Raw genomic sequence first — 12,616 nt, 5'->3', positions numbered from 1 at the left:
CACACTAGTATGTTGATGTGTTTACTGTTTCATTGTTTTTTGTTTTGTTTTCTTTGGGTTTCTTTTGGTTTGCGGTTTTTTTTTTTTACCTAGTTTCTGTTCTTGCAGTTGTGTCACACACGGAAATTGGATTTAGCGGGACTGATGACTCATTGCTTCTGCCTAACAGTCCCGAAATTGAGAAAATGGCCCAAATTTAGTACTGGCAAAGGAAGAGGAAACCTGCAGGTTCCAGTGAAGCTCTGCCTCCTGGTGCTGGCCCTCTCTGCTCATGGATTTGATAACCTGTTGGTTTCCAAATGGCCGTTTCACAGCAGCCGCCAGGTGACAGAGTTACTGCTGTGCAGCGCCACAGGGGAATTCTTGGAAATGATGTTGAAGAGGCAGGCTTGCCCACATCACAGCTGAGTCCCAGTGGCAGTGGTGGGGCCCAGCTGTCCTGCTGGAGGTCCCACATCCCTGTGCTGTGTGGCTTGGTTGGCTCGCCTGGTGGCTTTGAGCTAAGACAGGGAGAAAGAAAGTCCCAGGGTCCTGGGTTAGTTCATTGCATTAGGAGTACATTACTTTCCCAACAAGTACCTGTCCTGTCATCTGCTGTTTCCAGATGTTCAGTATGTGGTGACCTTTAACAGGCAAACAGCTGTGGCAGGTATTTAGTGGAAGTGCCATGTTTCTGGGCTGAGTGAAGGGAATTCTGGGACAGGCACTCAAACCGAAGTATATGCAGCCAGCAGCCACCTACAAAAAACTCAGTTTGAGTAACATTTCCATCATCTCACATGAGCACTGTTAGTGTGTTGTTTGTCACGCAGAAATTAACTGCCTTAATCTTGAGATTGCTGTTTCTCACTTGCTGACACATTGAGTACTGGTCTCAGCAATACTGGGCCACCATTGCAGGCAGTAAGAGAACTCCTCGTTTTGTGCAGCTGGCATCCTGCCACACACTAAGTCAGATCTTACCATCAGCCTCTCTGTTTCAAGAAGTATCACTTGAGTAATCACTCCTTCTCCACTTCTGTCACCTCACTGTCATGTGCTGAACCCCTCACCAGCCATACACTTCCCTGGTCCATGCTTTCACATCACAGTGTTTGCTGGTGACTGTTTTGGTGTGTACCCTGACTGGAAATGGTGGGACACCTATTTACAGTGCATTGTCCTTTCTCTGGGAACAGTGAGAGTAACGCCAGGCTTGTACTGATCATCTTTTTAAAGCCACCTACTCTCTTTGTATCTAAATAAAAGAGGGTGGGCCTAAAGTCTATCTGGAAGAGCCCTGTACTGTTGTTTCAGGGAGGAATGCCCTCCCCAGTGGATTGGGTCACCACACCTAGCAGTTCAGGGGGGCAGAACTGATGCCACACACAGCTCTCTCTGACCAAGGTATTCACTGTCCTCAGAGTTGCTCTGTAAAGGCTGCATACTGTAATCTGAAGGGGAGTCTAAATCATTGTCACATTTATTTTTCTGTATCTCTTTATTCCAATTCCCTCTCTTTCTCATTTGCCACCTGCTTTATTTATTTTCCTCTCCTTCATGATTTGTCCCTCCCCTTTTTCTGTGTGTTACTTTCCCATATCCGCCTTTGCCATTGCTTCTTTCCTCTGCTCCCCTCTCACATCTTTTCCATTGTCACTGGCCTCATTCCTCCCACACTCTTTGGCTTGTTTCTCCCTGTCTTTTCCTTTGTTAATTAGTATGTTGTTGGACTTCTGAGGGAAACTGTTTCACACAACAGGGCATCAAAGAACAAGCAGCGGGTGCAGGAGTAACCTTGTTCTTTGAACTCCTACCGCTACTTGACAGCAAAGCAAAGCTGGCAGGAACAGCTTCTGTTTTTCTTTCCCCAATTAATTAAGAGAAGCAAGGTAGTAAAAAGGAAAACAAGAGTGGGTGGTGATAGCAAGGGAAGAGGGCAAGCAGGGGAGGAGATAGGAGAGTAGAGAAACAAGAGACAGAAAGGTAGTGGACTATTAACTTCCATTCATTGACACCACAGAGGGAGTTTAGCAAAGCTACAGGACTGTAGCAAGCCTCCAAGGATACTCACATCAGGATGTGCCTTGCTTTTTCTGCCCCAAGACCTCCTCTCATGTTGGTCCCTTCCCATGACACAAAGCCTCTCATCTCTGGGTTGGCTCTTCTGTCCTGCTTCAATGTCCCATTGCTCTCGACAAGCCTGGCTAATGTGCTGTCCATAATGTAAATGTTCCTGCTAATGGTATCAGTCACCATCACCCCTCGAGTTTCAACAAAACAAAACAAAACCTGAAAATGAGATTTTAGTTACGATATTGCAGAAATGCAGAAAGGCAAAGTCGGGAAGGAGCAGGCAGATACAAGTAACACAGCAGAACTTACTGTTAGAGCCATAGGACTACATTCGTTTCTCTGACCAGTTTTGTTGCATTGTTTCTTGCTGATTAACTGATTAGTTTGCAAAATCTCTGTAAAACCACAGGTAAACTAACCAAGGTTTTCTGTGTGAAAAGCAAAGGGATGTCTTGACACCAAACCATTAAAATAAGTCAGACTTTTGTTGCCACCTTTATGATAGAGAATTGATTGAGCTCTTAGAGCAAAAAGATATGTTGAATAGCTCCAGTTCACTTTTTTATTAGATTTTTTTCCTTTCCAAGCATTTTATTTTGTTTTCCTTTCACTCTAGCTTCCTATGTTGCATTTATATGAGGCTAATTAAAGTTCAAAAGGTACCTCTATATAGAAAATAGTATACCTAAAAGAGACTCTTTGTAACTCACAAAGTACCAAAAGCATAGATCTCATGTAAAGAGAAAAGCAGACTCTTCCTTTCCATAATTTTCTTGACTTACAACAAAATGAAAGATAGAGTCCTTGTAGTATTAAGTCTGTTAAAACTGTGAATGGGTGCAGTTGGATACTCCTGCTCTTTCAAGGACCATGTGACAACACATTATTGAAGAGAGAATCTCCTAATCCAAAAAGAATTTGCAATATGCTTGACTTAAAAACCTACTTGCGTTCCACATAACTACAGCCAGGATAAATTCTTGGCTGTTTTTAGACATGACATTGTTTGTTTGTTTGTTTATTTGTTTTCTTGTAGGACTCACTGATACAGGAAATATGTATGGTCACTTGTTTCTTCCGTTCCCATCAATACAAGAATCTAATATAGCAGAATCCTTCCTGAGTTTGGGTTTGTTTTGTTTTGTTTTCCTATAATCACATCAATTAAACAGAAACACACAAAAAGTCTCTGTTCCTAATTTTATGTGAGACAAATGTAGCACTGAAATCAACAGGGGTTTTCAATGCTGCAAGTACAAAAGCATAAAGTCCACTAAAACCAAATATAAACAAAGTCACATAAACATACAAATAGAACAGCAAGTACTAGGTTTTTTTAAGACATTCTTAAAATGGCAAATCCACAGTATCAAACCTTTCTTCAGAAGATCACCTTTAAAACCATATCTATTGGAAGTGTTGAAAACAAGTATCAAGGAGTACTGTGGGCTGAATCCTCTGCTGTATCTGTTAGCAGTACAGATGCTGTTAGTTTGGTAAAGCTGTGGTCATCTTCTGTGCTGAAAACAAACAAACAAACACAAAACAAACAAAAAGCCAGTGACAAATGTGGGGCTCTTTTAGCTGCTGTTGAAATTAGTAATCATACTCCCCTCAACATCAGCAAGGATTTTCATTTACTGTCTTTATTTTTTGTTGTTTCTTTGGTGCCTCACCTCATAGTTTGTTTTAATGACAGTTATTTGTCTCTGAATAAATATGACTGAATTACTAAGTTGTTTACTCAGCATCTTATAAAGAAACAATGAGTGACTACTTAACTATTGCAACTGAACTGTGAATCTCAGAGTCACTATAAAAAGAAGTAGCTTTCAAATGAAGAACGTGTTAAAATCAGATTTACTAATCTGTTGTTAAGATAAAATGCCTTCATATACCATGTTTTAGAGAATTAGACAATGCCTCTGTCCATTTTTGCTTGAAAGCAGAAAGTACCAAAGTTTTTATTCTGCTTAAAGGCAAATACTCTCTGCTATGCCACCCACATGTACCCAATCTGTTGGAAAACTAGAACTATGTTTTCCTTTAGGACTGAGAACATAATTCTTTGCCTGTCAGATTATTCTGACAAATTACATTATAATTACTTCCTCATTAATTACCGTGACAAATGTTGATCTAAAGAGAACAGAGAAGGATGTCTTTCATTTAAAATCATCAAAACATGAACAACTGAGATTTCCTCTGAACGCTTGAATGTTCATTAATATTTGGGCATGTTAACATGTTCATTGCTATTGCATATAAGCAAAGAGAGATTTCTAGCAGCTGTCTCTTTCAGATATGACAATTTTGTTTCCTTTTGAACACCTTTAAAATAACATCTTTTCTGCTTCCAAGGATATATTTTTCTCTCTGATAGCATGAGGCATGATCCACAGTTGGTTTATCAGCACGAATAAAATAGAGGCTCTTATTCCAAGAAGTTGCTTAAAGTGTGAAAAAAGTACTTACAGTGGAATACGTTACATTCCTAGAGCATGAGGTCCTTAAGTAAGGTAAAGAACAAATAACAACTCTCAGGTAAAGCATGAGAGATTGGAGTAATTTGCAACCTGAAAATAAACTTACTTTCCTTTCAAAGCAAGAGAGATATTGGAAAGAAATTGCTTCTCTTTGTGATCCAGTTACTTCTTTCAGTTAATTTTTGGCTGCTGGCAGTCTCACCCTGAGCATCAGGCCTGACATAGCAGAGTGAAAAATCTGTGCTTTATCCCATCACCATATGAATGCTACCAATTCTTGACGCATGTGTGAAGAAGCAGCAGAGGAAAGAATTGCGTATGTGATTCAAAGGCACTCTGTGATCAGATTTGTAAATCTCATTGCAGCTTGGTTAAGATGTTGGAGTAGAGTTGTTTTCTCTCCTGAAAGAGACTAGAGTAATAATTGCGACCTGCAACAGAGAATAAAATCAGTGAAGTTTGGGTAACTGATCTGTTTGTTCACAATGGACAACTTGTACCAGAATGTCCTTGCAAGCAGGAGGATACCCTGTATAAAGTGCTACCCACAAAGAAATGGGGAAGCTTCATTAGGCTTCCTTTGCCCAAGGAGTTATTAAGGTGAAATCAGAGTCAACAGACTCTTTGCAATTCTGCAAGATCCCTAATGAAGCACTGCTATTTACTGCAAGATGCTGAAAGATAGGAGATTGGGTCAAACTCCAGTTCTGCAACTACCTTGCTGTGAGATCCTGGACAAAATGGATTGTTTGAATCTGTACATCTTTCCCATAGTGGGTGAGCTACTGGCAGGACTCTCATTGGTTGAGAAGCTCCCAGGGTTTTCCTTACTGTGTGATACCTCAACATACAAATGTTGTTTCTATGTGTGAATCTAGGAAGTGTGATCATGGCTTTTATTTTTATTTCTTTGGTACCCTTGAAAGACCTTTTGTAGCTCTGGAGAATGAGCTGACCTCTTTTGTTCCCCTAGCCTGAAAAAGGTCATATTTTGTTTAACTAACCTTTGAAAACACCAGGCCAAATTCTACTCCCACTGCACCATTCAGAATAGCTGCAGAGTAACTCTGTCTTATGGCTCTGTAACTGCAAGTAGTATTTTACCCAAACCTTTCGATCTTCTGAGTTGTAACAAGTCTATCTCAGTATGTCCGAATGTGTGGACAGTCATACCTCTTATACACTGTAGTATTAATTGTATTCTAGATGTATAGCTGTCTTAATAAGAATATTAGTTCTTTGGCTCAGCTGCAGTGTAACAGAGAGAATCCAGACTGCTGAAGTGGAGATACTTGAGTGTGAGTTGCTCTTCAAGCACTGGACTCTTTCTTGGCTGGTGTTTTTTCATCTGGTCAATGTATAATACTTACTATATTTTGTTTGCACTTTAAAATTGTGGCTTATATCTTCCTGGTTATGTCTTCTGGTCATTTAAGTTACAATACTTCTTCCTTTTTCAGAAGCTTCATACCGTATTTTTTTTTTTTCATTTTAATGTCTTTTCACTAGAATAGTGTTCTAAACCTTATAAACTAATTTACAGGACTTCTGTCATTCTTTTTCCATTAGATTTTGACATAACCTCAACACTATAGCAGACTGAATAAGCTTTGAGCTAATATACTTACACAAGATTGTAAAATATGTGAAAGTACTTTGTTTCCATGATTTTTCAAAGAGCAAACTTTGAATATAAGCTTGGACAGTGTATTCATTATAAATAGGAAGAGGAAGGCTATGCAAAACTTTTTTTTTTTGTATTGTTTTAATACAAGTCCTCATTTTGGTTATATTTTGATATGCTCATATTGTGTGCTTCTTTAATATGTTACTTTCTTCACAGCAAAGCAAGAAATAAGACACCTCTAGCCCAGGGGTGTCAAACTCATTTTCACCGGGGACCACATCAGCCTCACGATTGCTTTGGATTAATGTAATTTTAGTACTGTAGAAGTAGTTACATTTATACCTTCCTAAAATTACATTTGGTTCTTTGAAGGCAACCACGAGGCTGATGTGGCCCCCAGTGAAAATGAGTTTGACACCCCTGCTCTAGCTTGTACTTCACTGAAACTACTTTCTGAAACTTTTGGATGTGTTCCTTTGTTTTAAATTGAGGATACAAATACATATAAAAGTATGAAACTGAAAAGCAGCTGCTTCCAGCCACATGCATTAGAGATTTGTTTTCACATAACAGCTACTTGGACAAAGCTAAGACTATGTTGTGAATAGGGGGCTGAAGAAATGAGATGGTAGGTTAATTTCTCGTAGGGGTTTCCAGATCATATCACAATCAGACCAATGTTTGTTCTGGGGAAAGAAAGAAGACAAAAAACAAAACAAAACCACAACCAACCAACCAAAACAAAACAAACAAACAAACCCACAAAACTACCATTTTGGCACATGTGGCTTTTTTCTTCCATTATCCTAATAGCAAATGTAAAAAGGAAAACGAAAACAAAAACAAAAACCCACAACAGTTCCTATTGGAGCAGAGGCAGTATCCAGAACACTAACCAGGCAACAAACATGGATGGTACAGGATAGAGGACAGGGAAGACACAGTAGAGTGCTGCTTCCAGCCATGCTCTAGCTGATCTGTGGACCTTAGTTTCTAGAAATACTAATCCAGCATTTTTGTTGTAAAATACATTCCCCCAAATAATCAACAACTTAATTTTAAGTCAGTACTATGCCAAAATGGATATTAAGCAGTCTTTGTGTGTCTTCACTCCAGAAAAAATATCCCAGGTTTCAGGAACTGTTATATAACAGAAATGTGTCAAGTTTTCTCTTAAAACTGCTTCCATTTCATCTTCCCAACGGTTAATTCCACAAGTTTGGAAATTTTGGAACTTCATTTCTCTTGGAAGCTTTTTAATATTTTCAGGCTAAGCTTCTACGTGGCCAGAGTATATGCACCTGTTCTTGTGGTGATACTCTTCTTTAGCTGGAATAGTTCTTCTTTCCTCTGGATATTTACTTCACTGGTATAAGCAGTAGTCATGTCTCCTCTCTTTGAGTCTTCTCATGAGGGTTCATGTTCCTCTGACAGCGTACTCCTGAAACTGTTCTCTGGACCTGCTCTGATTTAGCCTTTTCTGAGATGGACATGGAAAACTATCTGCTATCCTAGACAAGGTTTGCCTATGCACAGTTGCTTTAGTATTTCATCTCTTTAGTGGAATGGCCTTGCCTGTTATGCTCTGTCATACCTGTCACCTGACAATGCCACAGCGGTGCTTTGTAAACATGGATTAATGTGCCCAGGTGCTTCAGTCACAATGTTGTGTTCAGCCATGGAGCCCCTAGCTTGTATTGACTTTGTCGTTGCACTTCTATTACTCCCCTTCTCAGATAATCCACTTCTTCCAGTATGGCTCTCCAGTCTCCACAGATGCTGATTTCACTGCTTTCCTGTGAATAGTGAAGTCCTTCTGGCTATGCCAAGAAAACAAATTACATTGAGAGATTCAGCTGCTTCTGAGACTTACTCCTAAGGAATTCCATCATTAACTGTATTCCCCTCTGCTTCCTGGATCTGCAGGAATGGTATAATCTCTTCTTTAGGTAGTTCCTTCACCACTTTTCAGTTCTTGAACTACCCTACATCCATACATTTATTACAGAAAAAAAAAAAGAAAGGAATTATAATAATTTTATTAGTTTAGGCTGGATGAAGCAAAATCCAAATGTATACAATTTCAAATTGTGAAATAGGCAGCTCCTATAATAAGATGATGTGCCCAATGACTGCTTCATGTTTCTCATATCCAGCATTTAATGTCCATTTCTGTTAATCTGGCTTAAAACAACCAAACCAACCAACGAAATCAAACTAAAACAAACAAACAAACAAAAAACAGGCAGCATTTCCTCTGACAGCAAATTCAGAAAATTGCTTTTTGGTCACTTTCAAACAGAAGGCTTCAGCCTAAGCATGACTGCTGAGGATCAAAATGTGTGAGGGTTGAATTTTGAAGACGGGATACTTAGTATTATACAGAGTCTGATGTTCTTTGCTGTATTGGGTCCTGTATTACTACAAAGTGTCACTCTCGTGTTGATTTGTGATACATCGATGTAAAACCAAAACTGGCCATGGTTGGCATGTTCCGGAGTCCACAGCAGCATTTTGTATCCTTGTTCTGACTCACATGAGCCTGTGGCTTTGGCTCCATCTCCCATCATAAACCTCCACTGAGGCTGTTGCAGGGGTTTAGCTTTATCCCATTTAAAGATTCACCATCACAACTTTCCCTCATACACGTCATCTGTAGCAGCTAACAATTTTAGCTGCTAGAGCTCTAGACAAAGGTCATTAACTGAGCCAGGGCCCGGACTGCCTGGAGTGTCTGGCCCATTGTTGCCTCGTATCTGAAGAGTACTAAGGACATGGCAAAGCCAGGCTCAGAAATATCAGGCAAGACTGCAGGTAACAATAATCTCACTGGTCATTTCCTCCTCCGTCTCCTCCACATGACCTCTTGTAGGAGGACCATGCAGGAACACTGTTGTAGACTTCACTAGGGTGAGAAGGCACAAACAAGAAGCTTATTTTCCATCCAGACACTGAGGGGAACCCGTCAAGGAGCAAACACTCTTTTTAAGAGGGTTGAAGAGGGAGAGAATTAAGGCTTCCAACCATGTGTTTAAGTTCAGACCTGATTCATTTAGGATCTTGCAAAGTTAATGAAAGTTCCCACTCCAAATAAAAAGTGAAAGCAAAACAAGACCTGCTGGTTGTCTATTACATTGAAGACAGTAGTCGTGGTAGACCCGGAGGTGAAGGTAGAAGACACAGAGTCAGGCCGTGAAGGGAGAGGGCGGCCCGAAGGCTGCTGCTGGGTCTTTTGGAAGCACTCACTCAAACTCGAGGGATCACAGCTGCCCTGAAGGACTCGCGTGGAATATTAGATCTGATCGGGTGCAAAAAAACTGAGTGATAAGCACCAACAAGGTGAAGCGGGAGCAGCACCACCTCTCCAAAGGCTGCGAGGGAGTGAAAAAGCGGGCGGACTTCTCCCCAGCAAGAAGCGGCCGCTCACGGCGCGGCGGCACCCGGGGCTCCGCCAGCAGCCCCGCCCCGCCGGTGGCAGGCGCGGCGGGCTGCGGGATGGGCAAGAGGGTCTCGGGGGTCCCGGGGAAGGGAAGCCGGGGACCTGTCCTTCTTTCTTGCAGCGAGGCTTCGCAGGTCTCTCAGTCAATTCCTCCATTTCCTCGGAAATGGTCCAGTTTCCCCGGGAAGTGGGGCTGCAGAGTTTAAGAGGGGTTCTGGTCTGCCCCCTGGGTAGCGCGGAGCTGGGCAGGCGGCTCTGCGCGCTCCCGTCCCCGGGGCACGGCTCCCATCCCCGGCCTGGCGGTCGCCGGCCCCTGCCCTTAATGAGATTCTTTGAAATCCAAAAAAAAGCGAGTTTTAAAGTTGCATCCTTATCTCTGGAGGCGCGCGGATTTCTTGCACCGGCGACGTCGCTTGTTAAACAATCAGCGGCTGAGCCCCTGAAAAGAGAGGCATTGCACCCTTCTTGCTGAATGCACTTCTTAGTGCATATAACGCCAGGGCCTTTTGATGTCTCACAATGCGTGTTACGCCCAAAGATTGTCTCTTTGGACAGATCTACAACGCTTGGCTTCATGTTTGGAAGTTAAATGGACAGCGAGGTTGTTGAAACTCCCACGCTTTAGGCTAGTGCAGACACTCGGTACATTTGCCCGTTACTTTCCATGAGTGAAAGGCAGGGGTGGAGGGAAGGGGCTCCTGATTTAATCCGTGCTCCGAGGCAAAGCGGGGAGCGGGGCGGGGGGGGAGCAACCCAGGCCAAACTTTTCCTCTCTTTATTATTTGGCAGACTTAAAATAAGAGCTATGTGCAAAGCGTGCGCCCTGCGTAGGTAGCTTGTGTCTCGAAGTCGCTGGCAATGTTGCTGCTCCATGAAATCAAAATTTATGATTATTCAAATGTTGGGGACTGTGAAAAGAGAGGAAGAAAGAGGGAAAATTAATATTGCAGCTTTTCTTCTGATTAATGAGAGATAATTGCTCATGAAAAGTCACCCCTGTGGCATTTTGTTGTCTCCTGGATCTTTGTTCTTTTCCACTATTATTGAGGACTTTCTTGAAGACTAAGCGGTTCTTTTCAATTTTTGGTATTCAGAAAGTGTTGCTTGGTTACAGATAATGGAGAAATCTCGGGCTATATTGGGTAAGATGTGCCACAGACAGCAATATCACAATGCCACTTTCAGAAAAGGATGGATACAAGTTAACGATGCGCTTTCAATAAAACATTAATAGACTTGTTCACGCTTTTATAATGACCCCCTTAATGGGAACTGGGGGCAAGTCCTGTCTTTTGCTTGCCTTCCCTTCACAAAACCCAGCTTCTAGATCGCCGATCGCTTTGGAAACTAATAAGAAATCGATGTTAGATGAGCGAATAAATGCGATTACAGCGCAGAAGCCTGCGCCCCGTCGTTTATCCAAGCAGGGCTTTATTTTGAGCGGGGCTTTCCCGCCTGGGAACTGACCCTGCCCGGGGCGCATCCTGCCCAGCGCCACCGCATATCACCCTGGCCTGATGTTTGCCACCAGGCTCTGCAGGAGGTTGTTTTTTTGTGGTTTGGGTTTTGTGGGGTGTTGAGGTTTTTTGTTGTTGTTGTTGTTGTGGGCTTTGTTGTTGTTTTCTGATCGAAACGCGTCCCCGGGCTGCGACGCTTTCCACGGAGGCAGCTACTCCCGTGAACTCGGCGGAGATGTGCGCCTGAAAGCCGGCCCTTTCTGCGGGCGGCCACGGCTTTTTCTTCTGCCGGGAGCTGCGGGATTTGGGGGAGGGAAGGGAAAGAGTTGCTTTTGTCATTTAAGCCGTGAATCTCTTCTACATAAAGGTGTTAGAGACATCTGGAAGAAAAGAGGGACCAGCACCCAGTCCTGCTCTCGGCGGACCAGGGGAGCGGCTCTGATGTTCTTTTTGAACTGCTCCACTTTCAAAAGGGGGCAATTTCGTTACATTCTCATTTGTTACACTGTCTTGAACTAAAGGCAGACAAAGCTATACTCTGTCACCCCGAGCAGAATGAAGGGAATCAAAGGATTTTCCCTTAAAAGGACTAATTTTCTCCTTGAATTATGAAAGTAATGGCTAGGTAACAGCCTGTGCTCTGTACCCAACTGCTTAATACCTTCTAAATCCTTCCACGTGGCTCTCCCAGTCGTAGCAATTAGAGCTCATTATAGGCTCATAAGAGCTCTCATTTCGGGGATTACTTAATGGACAATGAAATTTTATCGGACAGAATTATTGAAAAATAAAATTGTAACGAGGCCGATGTGATGTGGGCGCACGCCTTACATCATTCCGCCTGGTTTGGGATATCTTTGCTTTCAAATGAGTTATTTTCTTGCTCTGGCTTTCAGGGGTGGGTTTTTCTATGTGGTTATTTTTTTCCCTCCTCTCTTTTATCACTGCACTTGGTTTATTATAACAATTACAAATTGCAATTTTGATCCGACTCTTGCTCTGTCTGCCTTCACTTACGACAGCCCCCTCCCCAGATCCGCTCTATCACTGCAGACAGTTTTTTCCACTGAGGTCGATGGGTTTTTTTAATAGCTTCTTGCAAGGAGTAAGGAAAAAAAAAAGGGGGAGAGGAAACGCAGAGATTAATTCAAATCTCTGCCAGATGAACTATGTTTCAAACGGGGAGAGCTGGACAAAACGCTATGCCTGTGCACTGTCACGATGATTAAATCTCTCCAGCCCCATCGGAGCTCAGGAGGCAGAACCTCCTGGAGGGGCACCCATCGACATCCCGGGGGCCACCGCCCCCACGGCCTCGGCGGTGGCGCGGGCCGCGCTCCTGGGGCCCGAGGCTGCGGGGCCTCGGCTGAGCCCTGGGCAGCAGTTTGGGGAAAAGTAGGTGAGGTCGGAGCCGACCCGCCTAAACCCCGCGAGTCCCTAATTGTTGTCACAAGACGCAGGATTAGCGCATTGCTGGAATAGCTGTCTGTTTACACTCCGCAGCCCCGCCGGCCGGTAAACACTTTCTAATTGAATTCTAATCACATTCAAA

Source organism: Nesoenas mayeri (genome assembly GCF_963082525.1).
Source record: "Nesoenas mayeri genome assembly, chromosome: 4".
Lineage (NCBI taxonomy): Eukaryota > Metazoa > Chordata > Aves > Columbiformes > Columbidae > Nesoenas > Nesoenas mayeri.
The sequence above is the reverse complement of the archived record's forward strand: the minus strand, read 5'-3'. Positions refer to the sequence as shown.